Genomic DNA, 8,972 nt, shown 5'->3' on the forward strand with positions numbered 1-8,972 from the left:
CATGAACTCAGAAATGGCTCAACATTACTGCAGCTTCTCTGTTGATTAGTTTTATCAATCTTAGCTACCAACCATCAGAAGAATTTAGAGACTTTACAGAGGCAGACGCTGAGATTTAAAACTGTTCCGTTCAGATGTTTGGCTTACTCAGATGGTTCCATTTTTCATCTGTCAGTTTTAAATCCTAACCCGATTTAACAAGTCTTGTGGAAAATTTTTCATCCTTGTGTCAGAAATCTACTCAGAATGGTTGACACATCCTTATAATGCGCGTCAATGTAAAAGTGAGGGTGGCTTTCGCCTGTAGCAAGACTACCACTTGTTTTCCTGGAGCAACACTTCCCTGACTAAGGGCAGACTCATCACTTATCTAATCTTAATTAACTTATATTTTCTTTTCTTTTTTTTTTAGTATTAAATAAGCTTTAATTGAAAATGTTAAAAACATGATTCCAGTAGGAAAAGAAATTTTCATCCCTCCATCCCCCAATCCATAACAGGATTCAGAGCAGTTTTGTCATGTTTGGACTACCTGGAGTCTTCTTTAAAACTATCTCTGAGGATGGGGTTTAGGACTGATTTTTCAAAATGTTCCCAGAGACTGTTTTTTTACTAAAGTTTAAAAGCCACTGATATAAAGTAAAAACCTAGATGTGACCACCTCTGGTTTAAAATATTTATTAAATGCCATAATGGTCTGTAAGGTAATCTAAGACTGCTGATGTGCTTGACAGAGCATTAAATACTCTTTTTTCCTGCCTAGAAGTTATCTTTTCCATCATAGACATTAAATGTTGATGGAAACACATGTAAGGAGTTCCAAGTTCCAGAGCAATGTCAACCCAGTCCCAGATACACTTCAGTGGGGTTTCCTCATATCCAGCAAACATGGCCGGGTTTGCTAAGAGTCCTCTTGCAACCATCACACCATCTGTCCCAGTATTCTGCCACACACTTTCTGCTTCTTTTAAGCTTCTGATGTCTCCATTAGCAATGACAGGTATAGACATGTTCTCCTTAATTATTTTAATGGCATCATAGTGCACTGGCTGATGTCTTTCTTCAGTAGCTGTTCCATGAACTGTGATCCAGGAAACTCCTGTAGCTTCAGCTTTTCGACAAAGATCTATAGTTCTTGAAAGGTCATCATGGATCCTTATTTTTTTATTTTTTTATTTTTTATTGTTGGGGATTCATTGAGGGTACAATAAGCCAGGTTACACTGATTGCAATTGTTAGGTAAAGTCCCTCTTGCAATCATGTCTTGCCCCCATAAAGTGTGACACACACTAAGGCCACCCTCCTCCCTCCATCCCTCTTTCTGCTTCCCCCCCCATAAACTTAATTGTCATTAATTGTCCTCATATCAAGATTGAGAACATAGGATTCATGCTTCTCCATTTTTGTGATGCTTTACTAAGAATAATGTCTTCCACTTCCATCCAGGTTAATACGAAGGATGTAAAGTCTCCATTTTTTTTAATAGCTGAATAGTATTCCATGGTATACATATACCACAGCTTGTTAATCCATTCCTGGGTTGGTGGGCATTTAGGCTGTTTCCACATTATGGCAATGGTAAATTGAGCTGCCATAAACAGTCTAGTACAAGTGTCCTTATGATAAAAGGATTTTTTTCCTTCTGGGTAGATGCCCAGTAATGGGATTGCAGGATCGAATGGGAGGTCTAGGTTGAGTGCTTTGAGGTTTCTCCATACTTCCTTCCAGAAAGGTTGTACTAGTTTGCAGTCCCACCAGCAGTGTAAAAGTGTTCCCTTCTCTCCACATCCACGCCAGCATCTGCAGTTTTGAGATTTTGTGATGTGGGCCATTCTCACTGGGGTTAGATGATATCTCAGGGTTGTTTTGATTTGCATTTCTCTAATATATAGAGATGATGAACATTTTTTCATATGTTTGTTAGCCATTCGTCTGTCATCTTTAGAGAAAGTTCTATTCATGTCTCTTGCCCATTGATATAAGGGATTGTTGGCTTTTTTCATGTGGATTAATTTGAGTTCTCTATAGATCCTGGTTATCAAGCTTTTGTCTGATTGAAAATATGCAAATATCCTTTCCCATTGTGTAGGTTGTCTCTTTACTTTGGTTATTGTCTCCTTAGCTGTACAGAAGCTTTTCAGTTTCATGAAGTCCCATTTGTTTATTTTTGATGTTGTTGCAATTGCCATGGCAGTCTTCTTCATGAAGTCTTCCCCCAGGCCAATATCTTCCAGTGTTTTTCCTATGCTTTCTTTGAGGATTTTTATTGTTTCATGTCTTAAATTTAAGTCCTTTATTCATCTTGAATCAATTTTTGTGAGTGGGGAAAGGTGTGGGTCCAGTTTCAGTCTTTTACATGTAGACATCCAATTCTCCCAACACCATTTATTGAATAGGGAGTCTTTCCCCCAAGGTAAGTTCTTGTTTGGTTTATCAAAGATTAGGTGGTTGTAAGATGTTAGTTTCATTTCTTGGTGTTCAATTCGATTCCAAGTGTCTATGTTTCTGTTTTTGTGCCAGTACCATGCTGTCTTGACCACTATGGCTTTGTAGTACAGACTAAAATCTGGTATGCTGACGCCCCCAGCTTTATTTTTGTTACTAAGAACTGCCTTAGCTATACGGGGTTTTTTCCGGTTCCATACAAAACGCAGAATCATTTTTTCCAAATCTTGAAAGTACGATGTAGGTACTTTGATAGGAATGGCATTGAATAGGTAGATAGCTTTGGGAAGTATAGACATTTTAACAATGTTGATTCTTCCCATCCATGAGCATGGTATGTTCTTCCATTTGTTAATATCCTCTGCTATTTCCTTTCTGAGGATTTCATAGTTTTCTTTATAGAGGTCCTTCACCTCCTTCGTTAGGTATATTCCTAGGTATTTCATTTTCTTTGAAACTATGGTGAAGGGAGTTGTGTCCTTAATTAGCTTCTCATCTTGACTGTTATTGGTGTATACAAAGGCTACTGACTTGTGGACATTGATTTTATATCCTGAAACATTACTGTATTTTTTTGATGACTTCTAGGAGTCTTGTGGTTGAGTCTTTGGGGTTCTCTAAGTATAAGATCATGTCGTCAGCAAAGAGGGAGAGTTTGACCTCCTCTGCTCCCATTTGGATTCCCTTGATTTCCTTGTCTTGCCTAATTGTATTGGCTAGAACTTCCAGCACTACGTTGAATAGTAAAGGTGACAGAGGACAACCTTGTCTGGTTCCAGTTCTAAGAGGAAAAGCTTTGAGTTTTACTCCATTCAGTAAAATATTGGCTGTGGGTTTGTCATAGATAGCTTCAATCAGTTTTAGAAATGTGCCACCTATGCCTATATTCTTCAGAGTTCTAATTAGAAAAGGATGCTGGATTTTATCAAATGCTTTTTCTGCATCTATTGAGAGGATCATGTGATCTTTATTTTTGCCTCTGTTAATATGGTGGATAATGTTTATAGACTTGCATATGTTAAACCAGCCTTGCATCCCTGGGATGAAGCCTACTTGATCATGATGAATGACTTTTTTGATGATAAGCTGTAATCTATTGGCTAGGATTTTGTTGAGAATTTTTGCGTCTATGTTCATGAGTGAGATTGGTCTGAAATTCTCCTTTTTGTTTGGGTCTTTTCCTGGTTTTGGTATCAGGGTGATGTTTGCTTCATAGAATGTGTTGGGGAAGATTCCTTCTTCCTCAGTTTTTTGGAATAATTTCTGCAGTACAGGAATAAGCTCTTCCTTGAAGGTTTGATAGAATTCTGCAGTGAAGCCATCTGGACCAGGGCATTTTTTAGTTGGAAGCTTTTTTATTGTTTCTTTGATCTCAGTGCTTGAAATTGGTCTGTTCAGGAGGTCTATTTCTTCCTGGCTAAGTCTAGGGAGAGGGTGTGATTCCAAATATTGATCCATTTCCTTCACATTGTCAAATTTCTGGGCATAGAGTTTCTGGTAGTATTCAGAGATGATCTCTTGTATCTCTGTGGGATCAGTTGTTATTTCCCCTTTATCATTTCTGATTGAGGTTATTAGAGATTTTACTTTTCTATTTCTAGTTAGTCTGGCTAATGGTTTATCTATTTTATTTATTTTTTCAAAAAACCAACTCCTTGTTTCATTAATTTTCTGAATGATTCTTTTGTTTTCAATTTCATTGATCTCTGATTTGATTTTGGATATTTCTTTTCTTCTACTGAGTTTAGGCTTAGATTGTTCTTCTTTTTCCAATTCCATAAGATCTCTTGTGAGATTGTTGATGTGCTCTCTTTCTGTTTTTCGAATGTAGGCATCTAAAGCGATGAATTTTCTTCTCAAAACTGCTTTTGCAGTATCCCACAGGTTTTGGTAGCTTGTGTCTTCATTGTTGTTATGCTCAAGGAAGTTATTGATTTCCTGTTTTATTTCTTCCTTCACCCATCTGTTATTCAACAGAAGATTGTTTAATTTCCATGCCTTTGGGTGGGCTTGAGCATTTTTGTTAGAGTTGAGTTCCACCTTTAGTGCCTTATGGTCTGAAAAGATACAAGGTAAAATTTCAATTCTTTTGATTCTGTTGATATTTATTTTGTGTCCCAGGATATGATCAATTTTGGAGAATGTTCCATGGGGTGATGAGAAGAATGTATATTCTTTATCTTTGGGGTGGAGTGTTCTATATGCATCTATCAAGCATAGTTGTTCTAGGGTCTCATTTAAATCTCTTACATCTTTGTTTAATTTCTGTTTAGAGGATCTGTCCAGCTCTGTAAGAGGTGTGTTAAAGTCCCCTGTTATGATGGTATTATCAGATATCATATTGCTCAGACTGAGTAAGGTCTGCTTCAAGAATCTGGGAGCATTTAAATTGGGTGCATAAATATTTAGAATGGAAATGTTTTCTTGTTGTAGTTTTCCCTTGACCAATATAAAGTGACCATCTTTGTCTTTTTTGACTTTAGTTGCTTTAAATCCACATGTATCTGAAAATAAGATTGCAACTCCTCTTTTCTTCTGAATTCCATTTGCCTGAAAAATTGTCTTCCAACCCTTGACTCGGAGCTTTAATTTGTCTTTTGAGGCCAGGTGTGTTTCTTGCAGACAGCAAATGGATGGCTTGTGTTTTTTAATCCAGTCAGCCAATCTATGTCTCTTCAGTGGGGAATTCAAGCCATTAACATTGATTGAGATAATTGATAAGTGTGGTAGTATTCTATTCGTCTTATTTGGTGAGAGTCCATTGCTTAGTTTTATCTTTTGCATCAGTGTGGAGGTTAGGTTTTGTCCTTTGATTTCTGAGTTCTTCCTTTGCTGCTGATCCATTGTGGTGGTCAGTGTGCAGAACAGGTTGAAGTATTTCCTGTAGAGCTGGTCTTGTTGTGGCGAATTTCCTCAATGTTTGTATATCCGTAAATGATTTGATTTCTCCGTCAATTCTGAAGCTTAGCTTAGCAGGGTACAGAATTCTGGGCTGAAAATTGTTCTGTTTAAGTAGGTTAAAGGTAGATGACCATTGTCTTCTTGCTTGGAAAGTTTCATTAGAGAAGTCTGCGGTAACTCTGATGGATTTGCCCCTGTAGGTCAACTGGCGCTTACTCCTGGCAGCTTGCAGAATCTTTTCTTTTGTCTTGACTTTGGACAGGTTCATCACAATGTGTCTTGGAGAAGCTCGGTTAGAGTTGAGGCGACCTGGGGTCCGATATCCCTCTGAAAGCAGTGTGTCAGACTCTTTGGTGATGTTTGGGAAATTTTCTTTTATAATATTCTCTAGTATGGCTTCCATTCCTCTGGGGCATTCTTCTTCCCCTTCTGGAATTCCTATAACTCGTATGTTGGAACGCTTCATAAAGGCCCATAATTCTGACAGTGAACGTTCTGCTTTCTCTCTCTTCTTTTCTGCCTCTTTTACTGTCTGAGTTATCTCAAGAACTTTGTCTTCTACCTCTGAAATTCTTTCTTCTGCATGGTCTAACCTGTTGCTGATACTTTCCATTGTATCTTTAAGTTCCCTAATTGACTGTTTCAGTTCCTTCAGGTCTGCTATATCCTTTTTATATTCTTCATATCGTTCATCTCTTATTTGATTCTGTTTTTGGATTTCCTTTTGGTTATTTTCCACTTTATTAGCAATTTCCTTCATTGTTTCCATCATTTCTTTCATTGTTTTCAACATGTGTATTCTAAATTCCCTTTCTGTCATTCCTAACATTTCTATACTGGTGGAATCATCTGCTGTAGCTACCTCATGGTCCCTTGGTGGGGTTGTTCTAGACTGGTTCTTCATGTTGCCTGGAGTTTTCTGCTGATTCTTCCTCATGAGTGATTTCTTTTATCTGTTTCCTTGCCCTAATTTTCCTTTCACTTCCTCTTGCTCTTTAAGTTCTTGTGCCTGTGGACTAAGGGTTACAGGACCAGAAGGGTGAGAAGGTTGAAGAGGAAAAAAATGGGATGGAAGAAAGGAGGACTGAGTGATAAGAAAAAAAGAAAGATAAAGGAGAGGGGGTGGGTATAAGGAACATTGACAAAAAGAAGAGAGGCACAGAAAGAGTGAGACAGGGCAATATAGGTGTGCAATAGGGTACTTTGACACAACCTTAAAAAACCCCCACCTTCTGGGGGTGCCCAGTTGCGTGGTTCCCTTGAGGTCAGCAGCTCTTTGCTAACCTGATCAGACACCGTACCCCACCTCCACCAAGTAGAGAGGAAAGACAAAAATGCTATAAATCAAACCAAAAGAAGCAAACAGAAAACTTTACAGGGATAAAATTGGGTGAAAAACCAAATTATATCGGTAGAAACACTAGCAAAAATGAAGTTGAAGTTATTAAAAAAGGCAGCAATGGGAAATTATAATTAAACTAGGAAAATTGAGAAAGAAAAAGGGATCTGTGTGGAAAAGATTGAAATTAAAAAAACAAAAGAACATCAGCAACGTCAAAATAAACAAACAAAAAAAACAACCAAACCAAAAAAAAAAGAAGAAAAAAATACACAACCAAAAACAAAGCAGTTTGTATATGTTATTGAATATTGTCTGGGCAACACGTGGTCTTCTGGGGTATGAGATGTTAGTCACAGTTCTGATACGACTGGAGGCTGCTAATTTCTCAAACCCCAGCAGGTAGACACCCTAAATCTCTCTTCAGCCTACTTAAAAGGCACTTTGAACTTGTAAACTTGCTGAGCAGAAGCTTTCCCAGCTTTCTCGCTGGAATCGCTGCTGAAGTGGCTATCCACTTACTCAGTGTGCCAAAACCGGTCTCACTCTGCCCCTGAGGGTTAGGGCTGCAAGGCGGCTCAAACCCCACCCTTAGGCTACTTGATTGCTGGGTTACCAGCTCCCACCGTTTCTAGCTCTGCGACCCTGAGGGCGGAGCTTGCTGGGGCAGATCAGTGACAATGGATCCGTGTGACCCACCGCCAAACACTATTAGCTCCGTCTGGCTCAGCGGCTCAGACTGGGGCCCTAGACAACGGCCAAATTTCTCCGCACTCCCGCTCAGGCCTTCCCCAAGGCAGTTCAACTCAGTGCCAAGTCCAAGGACATCAAAACAGTTCACAGGTAAGGCCTTTCTGGTTTGCAGTCTCTCTGCTACTGAACTTACAGTTGTGGGCGGGTTTAGACGGATTGAACACACGTGACCACTTGCCGGTTTTCCACTGTTTTAGTCCTCCTCTTGGGGTCCAGAAGTCTCTCGCTGACTCCCTGTATCTTCATAGGAGTGATGATAGGCAGTTCCCACCAGCCAGAGATGCCTGGAGTCCTATCTCCCCAGACTCATGGTGCCCAGAGGCAAGGAAGCTGTTACTCGGCTGCCATCTTGCTCCGCCTCCTATGGATCCTTATTTTAATAGAAACTGAAAATCTGGGGTTTCCCACTTGATTTCTTACTTGTTTCACCATATCTTGAACAAGCTGTGGCTTGTTTATTAAGCAAGCGCCATAACCTTCTGCCATTGCCCACCTCTGAGGACAACCACAGTTAATGTCTATTCCATTTGCGTAAGGACGGACTATACAGCAGCATCAGATAAAAGACGTGCATCATTAGCAGCAACTGGACAATCAGTGGGCAATCACCTTGGTTTGTGGTAAATTCACTGTCTCTGGCTTTTATAGATCTGACAAAATCAGCAGTGACTATCATTGGTGTATAACGCAGGTCACAACTGTATTTTCTTACTAGTGTTCCAAAAGCTAACTTTGAATATGGAACCATTGGAGCACAGACTTTTACCAGCTGCCCAGAATGAAACAGCTTTCTATTAGATCTTTTTTCTTTCTTGACATATTGTGTCAAGAGTGATTGTATGCAGTCACTCTTCATGAGTACAGACTTGTTTCAAATTTTACAGGGACATGCTGCGGCCGCGTCCTGGCGCCCACCTAGTCCTCGGCCAGGAGAACGGCTCCAAGCTGCAGCGAGACAGCCGGGAGCGCTTCCCGGCTCCGGAGCACCCGCCGGTCTCAGCCAGCGGCCGGGTAGCTCCTCAGGCCGGCACGGAGCCGCGGGGGATTAACTTATATTTTAATTTCAGTAAAAAGCAAACAAATCAGTCTGGCAGCCCTGAAGATGGAAGCTCTTCAAGTCAGATGCTTGCTGTGTGCGTTTGGTCACATACCATGGCATCCATGACAGTGGTGACTTGAAATTAACTAGAGCGATTTTTACTGAGCTGGACAAACAGGAACTGAAAAAAATGTAACTGTCTAAAAAAGTAACCAGGAACAGCCATGTTGTACCATTGGGTAGTTAGATTTGGGAATGTTTCCTCCCACTGGTAGCCTGGCACAGTAAGTGATGAATGGGGGTATTGTTGAGAGGTCGAGGATGACACTTGGCTCTCTAACACAGCTTCCTCCGACTCCATGGAGTGCGAAATTCTGCCTAGAGTTGTTTTCTACCCTATCCTGGAAGCTTTAATTTTAGGGGTATTAGAATGCTGTCTTATTAAAGGAGTAGATGGGAAACAGGGCGATAAAAAAAAAGAGGATTTCAAAGGAA

The 8,972-nt window shown here is 40.0% G+C and overlaps 1 pseudogene; it reads right to left on the minus strand.

Moving 5' to 3' along the window:
• Positions 1-680: 680 nt before the first annotated feature.
• LOC128566792 (tRNA-dihydrouridine(20a/20b) synthase [NAD(P)+]-like) lies at positions 681-8,294 on the minus strand (annotated as a pseudogene).
• Between the last annotated feature and the right edge of the window lie 678 nt (positions 8,295-8,972).

The sequence above is a fragment of the Nycticebus coucang genome, chromosome 15, assembly GCF_027406575.1.
Source record: "Nycticebus coucang isolate mNycCou1 chromosome 15, mNycCou1.pri, whole genome shotgun sequence".
In the NCBI taxonomy this organism is placed as follows: Eukaryota; Metazoa; Chordata; class Mammalia; order Primates; family Lorisidae; genus Nycticebus; species Nycticebus coucang.